Raw genomic sequence first — 13,202 nt, 5'->3', positions numbered from 1 at the left:
ATGACATGATATTACATATTGAAAACCCTGAGGACTCTATCAAAAAACTGTTAGAACTAATAAATTCAGTAAAGTTGCAGGAAATACAAAATGAATACACAAAAATAGGTTCCAGTTTTATACACTAATAATGAACTATTAGTAAGAGAAATTAAGAAAATAATCTCATTTATAATTATAACAAAAAAAGAAAAACACAACCATACAAAATCTATCGGATACAGCAGTCATAAGAGTGAAGTTCATAGTGATACAGGTCTTCCTCAGAAGACAAGAAAAATCTCAAATAAACAATCTAAGCTACAAACTAAAAGACTCAGAAAAAGAAGAACAAACAAAACCTAAGGTCAGCAGAAGGAAGGAAATAATAAAAATCAGAGAGGAAATAGACATTCAAAAATCGATGGAAAAAAACAATAAAACCAAGATCTGGTTCTTTGAAAGGGTAAACAAAATTGACAAACCTCTGGCCAGGCTCACCAAGAAGAAAAGAGAGGGGACCCATATAAACAAAATAAGAAATGAAAAAGGAGGAATAATAACTGACACTGCAGAAATACAAAAAAACATGAGAGAATACTTTGAACAATTATATGCCAACAAATTTGACAACCTAGAAGAAATGGACAAATTTCTAGAAACATACTGCCCACGAAAACTGATTCAAGAGGAAACAGATAATTTGAACAAACTGATCACTAGAAGTGAGACAGAATCTGTAATTTAAAAAAAAAAAACTCCCTAAAAACAAAAGTCCAGGACCAGATGGCTTCACAGGTGAATTCTAAAAAACATACAAAGAAGAACTTGCACTGATCCTTCTCAAACTCTTCCAAAGGACTGAAGAGAAAAAATCACTCCCAAAGACATTCTATAAAGCTACCATCACCCTGATACCAAAACCAGACAAAGACATTACCAAAAAAGAAAATTATATATCAATATCTTTTATGAATATAGATGCAAAATTTGTCAACAAAATATTAGCAAACAGAATCTGACAACATAAAAAAAGGTCATGCACCACGACCAAGTTGGATTCATCCCAGGATCACAAGGGTGGTTCAACATAGGCAAATCAGTCAATGTGATACACATCAACAAAAGAAAGGATAAAACCCACATGATCATCTCAAGAGATGAAGAAAAAGCATTTGATAAAATTCAACATCCATTCATGATAAAAACCCTTATGAAAGTGTATATAGAGGGAACATATCTCAAAATAATAAAAACTATTTATGGGCTTCCCTGGTGGCGCAGTGGTTGAGAGTCCGCCTGCCGATGCAGGGGACGTGGGTTCGTGCCCCAGTCCGGGAGGATCCCACATGCCGCGGAGCGGCTGGGCCCGTGAGCCATGGCCGCTGAGCCTGCGCGTCCAGAGCCTGTGCTCCGCAACAGGAGAGGCCACAAGAGTGAGAGGCCCGCGTACCGCAAAAAAAAAAAAAAAAAAAAAAACTATTTATGACAAACCAACAACCAATCTAATACTCAATGGTGAAAAGCTGAAAGCCTTCCTGCTAAAATCTGGAAGAAGACAAGGATGCCCACTCTCACCACTTCTCTTCTAGGTACTGTAAGTCCTAGACACAGCAATCAGACAAGGAAAAAAATAAAATGTACCCAAATTGGAAGGCAAGAGGTAAAATTGTCATTATATGCAGATGACATGACACTGTCATATATAGAAAACCCTGAAGACTCCACACAAAAACTGCTAGAACTGATAAACAAATTCAGCAAGGTAGCAGGATACAAGATTAAAATACAGAAATAGGGTGCATTTCTTTACACTAACAATGAAATGTCAGAAAGGGAATACTTAAAAAAATCTCTTTTAAAGACACATAAAAAAATACTAAGGAATAAACTTGACCAAGGAGGTGAAAGACTTTTATGCTATGAATTATAAAACATGAATAAAGAAAATTGAAAATGATTCAAAGAAATGGAAAATATCCCGTGCTCTTAGATTGGAAGAATATTATTCAAATGGCTATACTACCCAAAGCAATCTACAGATTTAATGTGATCCCTATCAAATTACCGATAACATTTTTCACAGAACTAGAACAAATAATCCTAAAATTTATATGGAACAATAAAAGACCTAGCATTGCCAAAGCAAAACTGGGAAAAAATAACCAAGCAGGGGGCAAAACCTTCCCAGACTTCAGATAACACTACAAAGCTACAGTAATCGAACAGTGCAATATTGGCACAAAAACAGACGTATGGATTAATGGAACAGAATAGAGAGCCCAGAAATAAACCCACTCAACTATGGTCAATTAATCTTTGACAAAGGTGTCAAGAATATACAATGGAGAAAAGACAGTCTCTTCAATAAGCAGTACTGGGAAACTTGGACAGCTACATGTAAATCAATGACACCCTCACACCATACAAAAAACTAAACTCAAAATGGCTTAAAGACTTAAATATAAGACATGACACCACAGAACTCTTAGAAGAGAGTATAGGCAAAACAGTATCTGACATAAATCATACCAATAATTTCTTAGGTTAGTCTCCCAAGGCAATAGAAATAAAAGCAAAAATAAACAAATGGGATCTAATCAAACTTACAAACTTTTGTACAGCAAAGGAAAGCATAAACAAAACGAAAAGCCAACCTATGAACTGGGAGAAACTATTTGTAAATGACACGACAAAGACTTAATTTCCAAAATATACAAACAGCTCCTACAGTTCAGTAACAAAAAAACCCAAATAACCCAATTTAAAAAGGGGCAGAAGACATTTCTCCAAAGAAGACATACAGATGGCCAACAGGCACATGAAAAGATGCTCAACACTGTAGTTATTAGAGAAAGGCAAATCAAAGCTACAATGAGGTACCACCTCATACTGATCAGAATGGCTGTTATTAAAAAGTCTACAAATAACAAATGCTGGAGAGGGTATGGAGAAAAGGGAACCCTCCTACACTGTTGGTGGGGATGTACATTGGTATAGCCACTATGCAGAACAGTATGGAGGTTCCTCAAAAAACTGAAAATAGAGTTGCTGTATGATCCTACACTCCTACTTCTGGGCATATATCTGGATAAAACTGTAATTCAAAAAGATACATGCACCCCAATGTTCATTGCAGCAGTGTTTACAAAAGCCAAGACATGGAAACAACCTAAATGTTCATCAACAGATGAATGGATAAAGAAGATGTGGTACAAATATACAATAGACTATTACTCAGCTATAAAGAAGAATGAAATAATGCCATTTGCAGCAACATGAATGGACTTAGAGATGATCATACTAAGTGAAGTAAGTAATAAAGAGAAAGACGAATACCATATGATATCACTTATATGTGGAATCTAAAATATGACACAAATGAACTTATCTATGAGACAGAGACAGACTCAGAGACATAGAGAACAGACTTGTGGTTGCCAAGGGGGAAAGAAGGTGAGGGACGGATGGATTGGGTGTTTGGGATTAGCATATGCAAACTATTATATATAGACTGGGTAAAAAACAAGGTCTTACTGTATAGCACAAAGAACTATATTCAGTATCCTGTGATAAATTATAATGGAAAAGAATATGAAAAGAATGTATATATATGTATTACTGAATCACTTTCTTGTACAGAAGTTGACACATTGTAAATCAACTATACTTCAATAAAATAAATTTTTTAAAAGAAGAATAAAAAAACTTAGGGATAAATGTAACCAAGGATGTAACAAACTTGTAGACTGAAAAGTATGAGTAACTAATGAAGAAATCAAAGACACATAACAATAATCAATGGTCATAGATTGGAAGAATTAATATTAAAATTTCCATACTATTCAAAGCAATCTAAAGATTCAATGTAATCCCTAACAAAATTCCAATGGTCTTTTTCACAGAAATAGAAATAAAATCCTATAATTTGTTTTTGAAACACAAGAGACTAGAATAGCCAAAGCAACCTTGAGAAGGAAGAATAAAACTAGATGCACCACACTTCCTGATTTCAAACTATATTATAAAGCTATAATATAAAGCAATCAAAACAGTATAGTATTGACATAAAAACAGACACATAGATCAATGGAACAGAATAGAGAACACAGAAATAAACCCAAACATGTATGGTCAGTTAATTTATAAGAAAGGAGGCAAGAAAATACAATGAGGAAAGGACAGTCTCTTCAGTAAATGGTATTGGAAGAAATGGACAGCCATATGCAAAAGAATGAAATTGGATGATTATATTACACCATACACAAAAATCACCTCAAAACAGATTAAAAACTTGAATGTGAGACCTGAAACTATAAAACTCCTAGATGAAAACATAGGAGGTGATCTCCTTGACATTGGTCTAGGCATTGATTTTTTGGATTTGACCCCAAAAGCAAACCAAGCTGGCAAAAACTAACAACTGGGACTACATCAAACTAAAAAGGTTGAGCAGCAAAAGAAACTGTTAACAAAATGAAGTTATTCTATGGAATGTGAGAAAATATTTTCAAATCGTACAACTGATAAAGGGTTAATATCCAAATTATATAAAGAACTCATACAATTTTATAGCAAAAAACAAACAATCTGAATAAAAAACGGGCAGAGGAACTGAAGAGACATTTTTCCAGAGAAGACACCCAAATGGCTAAACGATAAATGAAAGGTGCTCAAGATCACTACTCATCGGGGAAACACAAAGCAAAACCACAATGAGATATCACCTCATACCTGTTTGAATTGTGATTATCAAAAAGACAAGAAATATCTGTTGTTGGGGATGTAGAGAAAAGGGAGCTCTTGTACGCTCTTGGCGGGAATGTAAATTAGTATAGTGACTGTGGAAAACAGTCTGGAGGATCCTCAATAATTTAAAAACTATCATATTATTCATCAATTCCACTTCTGGGTATTTATCTGAAGAACTGAAAATCACTCTCTCAAAAAGATAATTGCACCTGCATGTTCACTGCAGCATTATTTACAATAGCCAAGACATGGGAACAAGCCAAATGTCCATCATAGATAGAGAAAATATGATACACATACACACACACAGCAATGCTCAGAAAACTAGCAATAGAAGGAAATTTGCACAATATAATAAGAGGCATCTCTGAAAAACCTAAAGTAAATATCATACATTATCAGTGAAATTCTAAGTACTTTTCCTCTAAGATAAGTAACAACAAAAGGATGTCCCCTCTCAGCACTTTAACTCAACATTGTGCTGCAGTTTCTAGCCAGTGCAGTAAAGCAATTCAGGGTAATAAAAGGTATTCATATTGTAAAGGGATATGTAAAACTTTTATTATACATTGGTGAGATTTAAAAAATAATTTTAACAAAACTAAAATATTGATAGCAGAGCAAAATTTTATATTTTAGGCAGTAAATAGAATAGACAGCGTAGAAATCAATTAAGTGGAGAACAAATCTAAGAAATTATTTCAGTGTAGTATTATAATGAAGTGTAAATGGACAAGTAGGTCATAAAAATAAAATATACACATTGAGAACAGAGAGAAAAGGAATCAATGTGTGAAAGCTTTTGACAAAGTATCAAAATAATACATATGACATAAAGAATGCATTAACGAAACATGTAATAAAACTCCAGACTTAAAAAAAATGATACTCAGCTATGCAGAAAACTTAACGGGTTTTCCTTATGTCATGAAAAATTAGTGAAAACTTAGCAAATATATTTTAAACTAAAGCAATATAATAAAATTTTTTTGATACTATTCTACAATGTAAATTTTAGAGGGTGAAAATTGTTTAACACTGAACAAAAATCAGATCAGAAATAAAGTTGATGATCTAGAACATGAAATCATATAATCACTATAGTTTTAAAGTGAAATGTTATAAAATAAGAATTTCACCTGCAGTTGGAATTTTTTTATGTTTGAAACTATAGTAAGTTTCTCTCAGATATGAAAATGGCTCAAACATATTTAATACACATTCTCAATATATAAAAATAAATATTTAAACACAGAAAAATAAAAAGAACTAGCAGTTAGATACTGAAGCATTTAAACACATAGTGTTGTGAATAATTTCAGTAAATATGATGGCAAAGTGGGGGGCTAACTACAAAATTACTCCTTCAAAGTTCATATGGCTATTAAAAAATATAGTACTTAATTAACAGGATCTGAAAGTGAAAAATACATTCAATAGAGGAGAAATATATTGGGCTCCAATCTTAAGTGTTTATAAAATAACGTTAAACTGTTTCTTTTACATAATATGGAAATCTAAAGACTTGTCACTGCTCAACAAAAAAACTAAAAAGAAAATTTTAAATACATGCAGATAGAATACATAGATTCCCAATTATTTAAAAATATAACAACAAAGGAAGTAAACCATATAAAAGTGACTCAATCTTTTAGAGCCAAGTACCTTTTTAAGACTGAAGAAATGTATAAAACTCTTCCTCTCTTGCTTACTCCAATATGTATCAACACTTGTAGTCAAAAGTTTACTTAAAATTCATTGCATTGCATTAGAAATTAATTTCTTTTTCACAACTAAAATTCAAAAAATTATGTTTCGAGGATTCGCTGAAGATGGTGGAGTAGAAGGACATGCTCTCACCCCCTCTTTTGAGAACACCAGAATCACAACTAACTGCTGAACAAGCATAGACAGGAAGACACTGGAACTCACCAAAAAAGATACTCCACATGCAAAGACAAAGGCGAAGCCACAATGAGATGGTAGGAGGGGTGCTATCACAATAAAATCAAATCCCATAACTGCTGAGTGGGTGACTCTCAGACTGGAGAACACTTAGATCACAGAAGTCCACCCACTGGAGTGAAGCTTCTGAGCCACACGTCAGGCTTCCCAACCTGGGGGTCTGGCAACTGGAGGAGGAATTCCTAGAGAATCAGACTAAGAAGCCTAGCTGGATCTAAATGCAGGACTTCTGCAGGACTGCGGGAAACAGAGACTCCACTCTTGGAGGGCACACACAAAGTAGTGCGCATATCAGGACCTAGGGGAAGGAGCAGTAACCCCATAGGAGACTTAACCAGACCTACCTGCTAGTGTTGGAGGGTCTCTTGCAGAGGCAGGGGGCAGCTGTGGCTCACCAAGGGACAAAGACACTGGCAGCAGAAGTTCTGGGAAGTACTCCTTGGCATGAGCCCTCCCAGAGTCCACCATTAGCCCCACCAAAGAACCCGGGTAGGCTCAAGTTTTGGGTCACCTCAGGCCAAACAACCAACAGGGAGGGAACCCAGCCCCACCCATCACCATCAGCAGACAAGCAGATTAAAGTTTTACTGAGCTGTGTCCACCAGAGCAACAGCCAGCTCTACCCACCACCAGTCTCTCCCATCAGTAAAGTTCCACAACCCTCTTAGACAGCCTCATCCACCAGAGGGCAGACAGCAGGAGCAAGAAGAACTACAATCCTGCACCCTGTGGAACAAAGCACACATTCACAGAAAGACAGACAAGACGAAAGGGCAGAGGGCTATGTACCAGATGAAAGAAGAAGATAAAACCCCAGAAAAACAGCTAAATGAAATGGAGATAGGCAATCTTCCAGAAAAAGAACTCAATAATGATAGTGAAGATGATCCAGGACCTCAGAAAAAGAATGGAGGCAAAGATCGAGAAGATGCAAGAAATGTTTAACAAAGATCTAGAAGAATTAAAGAACAAACAAACAGAGATGAACAGTACAATAACTGAAATGAAAAATGGACTAGAAGGAATCAATAGCAGAATAACTGAGGCAGAAGAACAGATAAAGACCTGGAAAACAGAATGGTGGAATTCACTGCAGTGGAACTAAATAAAGATAAAAGAATGAAAAGAAATGAAGACAGCCTAAGAGACCTCTGGGACAACATTAAATGCACCATTATTTGCATTATAGCAGTCCCAGAAGGAGAAGAGAGAGAGAAAGGACCAGAGAAAATATTTGAAGAGATTATAGTCAAAAACTTCCCTAACATGGGAAAGGAAATAGCCACCCAAGTCCAGGAAGTACAGAGAGTCCCATACAAGATAAACCCAAGGAGAAACACACCGAGACAAGAGTTATCAAGTTGGCAAAAATTAAAGACAAAGAAAACTTACTGAAAGCAGCAAGGGAAAAATGACAAAATACAAGGGAACTCCCATAAGGTTAATAGCTGATTTCTCAGCAGAAACGCTACAAGCCAGAAGGGAGTGGCATGATATACTTAAAGTGATGAAAGGGAAGAACCTACAAACAAGATTACTTGACCTGGCAAGGATCTCATTCAGATTCCATGGAGAAATCGAAAGCTTTAAAGACAAGCAAAAGCTAAGAGAACTCAGCACCACCAAACCAGCTCTACAACAAATGCTAAAGGAACTTCTCTAAGTGGGAAACACAAGAGAAGAAAAGGACCTACAAAACCAAACCTAAAACAATTAAGAAAACGGTCATAGGAACATACATATCGATAATTACCTTAAATGTGAATGGATTAAATGCTCCAACCAAAAGACACAGGCTCACTGAATGGATACAAAAACAAGACCCATATATATACTGTTTACAAGGGACACACTTCAGACCTAGGGACACATAGAGACTGGAAGTGAGGGGATGGAAAAAGATATTCCATGCAAATGGAAATCAAAAGAAAGCAGGAGTAGCAATACTCATATCAGATAAAATAGACTTTAAAATAAAGACTGTTACAAGAGACAAGGAAGGACATTATGTAATGATCAAGGGATCAATCCAAGAAGAAGATATGACAATTATAAATAGATATGCACCCAACATAGGAGCACCTCAATACATAAGGCAACTGTTAACAGGTATGAAATAGGAAATCAACAGTAGAACAGTAATAGTGGGGGACTTTAACACCTCACTTACACCAAGGGACAGATCATCCAAAATGAAAATAAATAAGGAAACAGAAGCTTTAAATGAACCAATAGACAAGATAGATTGAATTGATATTTATAGGGCATTCCATCCAAAAACAGCAGATTACACTTTCTTCTCAAGTGCACACGGAACATTCCCCAGGATAGATCACGTCTTGGGTCACAAATCAGGCCTCAGTAAATTTAAGAAAATTGAAATCATATGAAGCATCTCTTCTGACCACAATGCTATGAGATTAGAAATCAAATACAGGGAAAAAACGTAAAAAACACAAATATATGTAGGCAAAACAATACGTTACTAAATAACCAATAAATAAACAATATGTTACTAAATCACTGAAGAAATCAAAAAATACCGAGAGACAAATGACAATGTAAACACGATGATACAAACCCTATGGGATGCAGCAAAAGCAGTTCTAAGAGGGAATTTATAGCTATACAAGCCTAACTCAAGAAACAAGAAAAATCTCAAATAAACAATCTAACGTTACACATAAAGGAACTAGAGAAAGAACAAATAAAACCAAAAGTTAGAAGGAAAGAAATCATAATGATCAGAGCAGAAATAAATGAAACAGAAACAAAGAAAACAATAGCAAAGATCAATAAAACTAAAAGCTGGTTCTTTGAGAAGATAAAGAAAATTGATAAACCATTAGCCAGACTCATCAAGAAAAAGAGGGAGAGGACTCAAATAAAATTAGAAATGAAAAAGGAGAAGTTATAACAGACACTGCAGAAATACAAAGCATCCTAAGAGAGTACTACAAGCAACTCTATGCCAATAAAATGGACAACCTGGAAGAAATGGACAAATTCTTAGAAAGGTATAACCTTCCAAGACTGAACCAGGAAAAAATAGAAAATATGAACAGACCAATCACGAGGAATGAAACTGAAACTGTGCTTAAAAATCTTCCAACAAACAAAAGTCTAGGACCAGATGGCTTCACAGGTGACTTCTGTCAAACATTTAGAGAAGAGCTAACACCCATCTTTCTCAGACTCTTCCAAAAAACTGCAGAGGAAGAAAAACTCCCAAACTAGTTCTATGAGGCCACCATCACCCTGATACCAAAACCAGACAAAGATACTACAAAAATAGAAAATTACAGACCAACAACTGATGAATATAGATGCAAAAATCCTCAACAAAATACTAGCAAACAGAATCCAACAACACATTAAAAGGATCATACACCATGATCAAGTGGGATTTATCCCAGAGATGCAAGGATTCTTCAATATACACAAATCAATCAATGTGATACACCATATTAACTAATTGAAGAAAACCATATGATCATCTCAATAGACAAAGAAAAAGCTTTTGACAGAATTCAACACCCATTTATGATTAAAAACTCTCCAGAAAGTGGGCATAGAGGGAACCTACTTCAACATAATAAAGACCATATACGACAAACCCACAGCAAACATCATTCTCAATGGTGAAAAATTGAAAGCATTTCCTCTAAGATCAGGAACAAGACAAGGATGTCCACTCTCACCACTATTATTCAACATAGTTTTGGAAGTCCTAGCCAAAGAAATCAGAGAAGAAAAAGAAATAAAAGGAATACAAATTGGAAAAGAAGAAGTAAAACTGTCACTGTTTGCAGATGACATGATACTATACATAGAGAATCCTAAAGATGCCACTAGAAAACTACCAGAGTTAATCAATAAATTTGGTAAAGTTGCAGGATCCAAAATTAATGCACAGAAATCTCTTGTATTCCTATATACTAATGATGAACAATCTGAAAGAGAAATTAAGGAAACACTCCCATTTACCATTGCAACAAAAAGAATAAAATACCTAGGAATAAACCTACCTAGGAAGACAAAAGACCTGTATGCAGAAAACTATAAGACACTGATGAAAGAAATTAAAGATGGTACCAACAGATGGAGAGATATAACATGGTCTTGGATTAGAAGAGTCAACATTGTGAAAATGACTATAGTACTCAAAACAATCTACAGATTCAATGCAATCCCTATCAAATTACCAATGGCATTTTTTTTACAGAATGAGAACAAAAAATCTTAAAATTTCTATGGAGACACAAAAGACCCCAAATAGCCAACGCGGTCTTGAGGGAATAAAACGGAGCTGGAGGAATCAGACTCCCTGACTTCAGGCTATATCATAAAGCTACAGTAATCAAGATAATATGGTACTGGCACAAAAATAGAAATATAGATCAATGGAACAGGATAGAAAGCCCAGAGATAAACCCACGCACCTATGGTCAACTAATCTATGACTAAGGAGGCAAGGATATACAATGGAGAAAAGGCAGTGTCTTCGATAAGTGGTGCTGGGAAAACTGGGCAGCTACATGTGAAATTAGAACACTCCCTTACACCATACACAAAAATAAACTCAAAATGAATTAGAGACCTAAATGTAAGACTGAGCACTATAAAACTCTTAGAGGAAAACATAGGAAGAACACTCTTTGACATAAATCACAGCAAGGTCCTTTTTGACCCACCTCTTAGAGAAAGGGAAATAAAAACAAAAACAAATGGGACCTAATGAAACTTAAAAGTTTTTGCACAGCAAAGGAATGCATAAACAAGACGAAAAGACAACCCTCAGAATTGGAGAAAATATTTGCAAACTAATCATTGGACAAAGGATTAATCTCCAAAATATAAAAACAGCTTATGCAGCTCAATATTAAAAAAACAAACAACCTAATCCAAAAATGGACAGAAGACCTAAATAGACATTTCTCCAAAGAATACATACAGATGGCCAAGAAGCACATGAAAAGCTGCTCAACATTACTAATTATTAGAGAAATGCAAGTCAAAACTACAATGAGGTATCACCTCACACCAGTTAGAATGGGATCATCAGAAAATCTACCAACAACAAATGCTGGAGAGGGTGTGGAGAAAAGGGAACCCTCTTGCACTGTTGGTGGGAATGTAAATTGATACAGCCACTATGGGGAACAGTATGGAGTTTCCTTAAAAAACTAAAAACAGAATCACCATATGACCCCACAATCCCACTACTGGACACATACCCAGAGGAAACCATAATTCAAAAAGACACATGAACCCCAATATTCATTGCAGCACTATTTACAATAGCCAGGTCATGGAAGCAACCTAAATGCCCATCGACAGACGAATGGATAAAGATGTGTTACATATATACAATGGAATATTACTCAGCCATAAAAAGGAACGAAATTGGGTCATTTGTAGAGACATGGATGGAACTAGAGACTGTCATACAGAGTGAAGTAAGTCAGAAAGAGAAAAATATCGTATATTAACACATATATGTGGAACCTAGAAGATGGTATAGATGAACCGGTTTGCAGAGCAGAAATTGAGACACAGAAGTAGAGGAAAAACGTATGGACACCAAGGGGGGAAAGCAGTGGGGGGTGGTGGTGGTGGGATGAATTGGGAGATTGGGATTGACATGTATAGACTGATGTGTATAAAATGGATGACTAATAAGGAAAAAAAATTTTCAATTATGTTTCAAAAATTAAGTGTCTTTCATTAATAATTTTGCTACAAATCCTATGACCATTTCCTCTAAAAATGGAACTAAGTTCACCTTGTGCAAATCAGTTTAATTCTGCTCCAAGTAACTTTCAGTATGAGGACTGATGTTGTGGGTATGAATAATAATTTCAATTGGTGAGTGGTCTTTCACATGGTAATGCACATGCTATTGTTGACAAGCAATTAATTTTGACCATTTTCTATTTAACAGCAGGCTGCAGAAAAGCCATACTCATACAAGTGTGTGTCAGCAAACAGAAACAGAGCGAATTCTCATAGCCACTTCTCCAGGTAAGGGTAGCTTATGTTAAGAAAACCCAGAATTCTCTGACATTTCTTTGAAATCATGTCAAATCTTTTCTTTCATCTTCAAGGCTGACATAATCCTTGGCAAGGTATACCTTATTGATGTTGTCTTTGTCAGGCAAGAAATGAGTAAGAAATCCACATTTCAATTCTGAGGTTGACTGAGCAGAAGTTATCTTCAAAAGAAGGGTGCAGGGTTCCCAGGTGTCTTTAGATTCTTGCTGTTAGTGAAGCTGATATATAGACTCTTGACTTCGTTCTGCAGAAATAGTTCCAGCATAGGAAAGTTCACAGGCTGTTGATCTCCCATCTCCTCTAGGGTAGCAACTTATATAAATAGACTAAATAATTCAGGAGAGACCATAATATTGCCTACAAGGCCAAGGCAAAAATATCCACCAAGCTGTGTTAAGTGAACTCTGATGTATATCAGTTCAGAAAATGAAATTTCCTTTGAATTTTGTGAG

This window comes from Tursiops truncatus, chromosome 9, assembly GCF_011762595.2.
Source record: "Tursiops truncatus isolate mTurTru1 chromosome 9, mTurTru1.mat.Y, whole genome shotgun sequence".
Taxonomy (NCBI): domain Eukaryota; kingdom Metazoa; phylum Chordata; class Mammalia; order Artiodactyla; family Delphinidae; genus Tursiops; species Tursiops truncatus.
Note: the sequence above shows the minus strand (reverse complement) of the source record.